The 2500-nt window shown below is 34.2% G+C and overlaps 1 protein-coding gene across 1 annotated transcript in view; it reads left to right on the forward strand.

Annotated features, from left to right (window-relative positions):
* The window catches only part of LOC307037638 (membrane-associated guanylate kinase, WW and PDZ domain-containing protein 3-like), an 89676-nt gene that overhangs the window by 65378 nt on the left and 21798 nt on the right, over positions 1-2500 (forward strand).

Raw genomic sequence — 2500 nt, forward strand, 5'->3', positions numbered from 1 at the left:
AATAACAAAACATACAGTAATATCCCAACATTGTCCTGGTAATGTCGTCACTTTCAATTAGGCTACTGTATACACAATACACTTTGGTTACATATAATTCAACAAAACACAAAGACCAATCTAACTAAGCCCAACATGTGTTAGCCCTTAGCTGTATAAAAACAATTTAATACAAACAAGAACAGAAAACACACACAAAAAACGTCAGCAAAATATACCTTAGTAGCTGAATTGCATGAGGAAAATTGTGTAGCTTGGTATTACTCTGTACGATTGTTTATCTTGATGCTAAGAGCTATTTTGCAGATGCATCAGCACTGAAAAACATGTACTAAATCAGCGGACTTTTCGGATGAGTGTTACGCTAAAGTATGTCCTGACGGAAACAGGCGATATAAAAACAAAGGTTCCGCCTTAGAGAACTTTGGTTCCTACCAAAATAAATAACTCAGAAATACTGCGCTGACTGACACAGAGGCAGTTACACTTTACTCAAGTAGAAGTACAGATACTCGTGTTTAAAAATACTCTGGTAAAAGTAGAAGTACTGACTAAACTTCTTTACTCAAGTCAAAGTAAAGAGACTTTGAAATGTACTTCAGTAAAAAGTACCCATAACTAGCAGCTGTTTTAAAGAGTACCTGACCTCCCTTTAGATTAATAGAACAATAATGTCATTGTTAGCTAATGAATGTTTCCATGGTGACCAACGGCAACATGACAACGTTTCCATTGGTCCCTCTTCTTTAGAGAAGACCAGGAAATGATGGATACACGGATCGTGTTCAAATCAATAGGCACGCAATGACTCTAAATAATAATGATCACGCCACCAAACACACATTCAGACTAAAGGAACCAGCCTGTTTGGAAAATGAGAGAAGTAGAAAGTACAGGTATTTGAGTTCAACATGTAAGAAGTAGAAAGTACAGGTATTTGTGTTCAACATGTAAGAAGTAGAAAGTACAGGTATTTGAGTTCAACATGTAAGAAGTAGAAAGTACAGGTATTTGAGTTCAACATGTAAGAAGTAGAAAGTACAGGTATTTGAGTTCAACATGTGAGAAGTAGAAAGTACAGGTATTTGAGTTCAACATGTAAGAAGTAGAAAGTACAGGTATTTGAGTTCAACATGTAAGAAGTAGAAAGTACAGGTATTTGTGTTCAACATGTAAGAAGTAGAAAGTACAGGTATTTGTGTTCAACATGTAAGAAGTAGAAAGTACAGGTATTTGGGTTCAACATGTAAGAAGTAGAAAGTACAGGTATTTGAGTTCAACATGTAAGAAGTAGAAAGTACAGGTATTTGAGTTCAACATGTGAGAAGTAGAAAGTACAGGTATTTGAGTTCAACATGTGAGAAGTAGAAAGTACAGGTATTTGAGTTCAACATGTAAGAAGTAGAAAGTACAGGTATTTGAGTTCAACATGTAAGAAGTAGAAAGTACAGGTATTTGAGTTCAACATGTGAGAAGTAGAAAGTACAGGTATTTGTGTTCAACATGTAAGAAGTAGAAAGTTCAGGTATTTGTGTTCAACATGTAAGAAGTAGAAAGTTCAGGTATTTGTGTTCAACATGTTAGAAGTAGAAAGTTCAGGTATTTGTGTTCAACATGTAAGAAGTAGAAAGTACAGGTATTTGAGTTCAACATGTAAGAAGTAGAAAGTACAGGTATTTGAGTTCAACATGTGAGAAGTAGAAAGTACAGGTATTTGAGTTCAACATGTAAGAAGTAGAAAGTACAGGTATTTGTGTTCAACATGTAAGAAGTAGAAAGTACAGGTATTTGTGTTCAACATGTAAGAAGTAGAAAGTACAGGTATTTGTGTTCAACATGTAAGAAGTAGAAAGTACAGGTATTTGTGTTCAACATGTAAGAAGTAGAAAGTACAGGTATTTGAGTTCAACATGTAAGAAGTAGAAAGTACAGGTATTTGTGTTCAACATGTAAGAAGTAGAAAGTACAGGTATTTGAGTTCAACATGTAAGAAGTAGAAAGTACAGGTATTTGAGTTCAACATGTAAGAAGTAGAAAGTACAGGTATTTGAGTTCAACATGTAAGAAGTAGAAAGTACAGGTATTTGAGTTCAACATGTAAGAAGTAGAAAGTACAGGTATTTGTGTTCAACATGTAAGAAGTAGAAAGTACAGGTATTTGAGTTCAACATGTAAGAAGTAGAAAGTACAGGTATTTGAGTTCAACATGTAAGAAGTAGAAAGTACAGGTATTTGTGTTCAACATGTAAGAAGTAGAAAGTACAGGTATTTGAGTTCAACATGTGAGAAGTAGAAAGTACAGGTATTTGAGTTCAACATGTGAGAAGTAGAAAGTACAGGTATTTGTGTTCAACATGTAAGAAGTAGAAAGTACAGGTATTTGAGTTCAACATGTAAGAAGTAGAAAGTACAGGTATTTGTGTTCAACATGTAAGAAGTAGAAAGTACAGGTATTTGAGTTCAAAATGTAAGAAGTAGAAAGTACAGGTATTTGAGTTCA

Source organism: Notothenia rossii (assembly GCF_949606895.1).
Source record: "Notothenia rossii genome assembly, chromosome: 4".
Taxonomy (NCBI): Eukaryota; Metazoa; Chordata; class Actinopteri; order Perciformes; family Nototheniidae; genus Notothenia; species Notothenia rossii.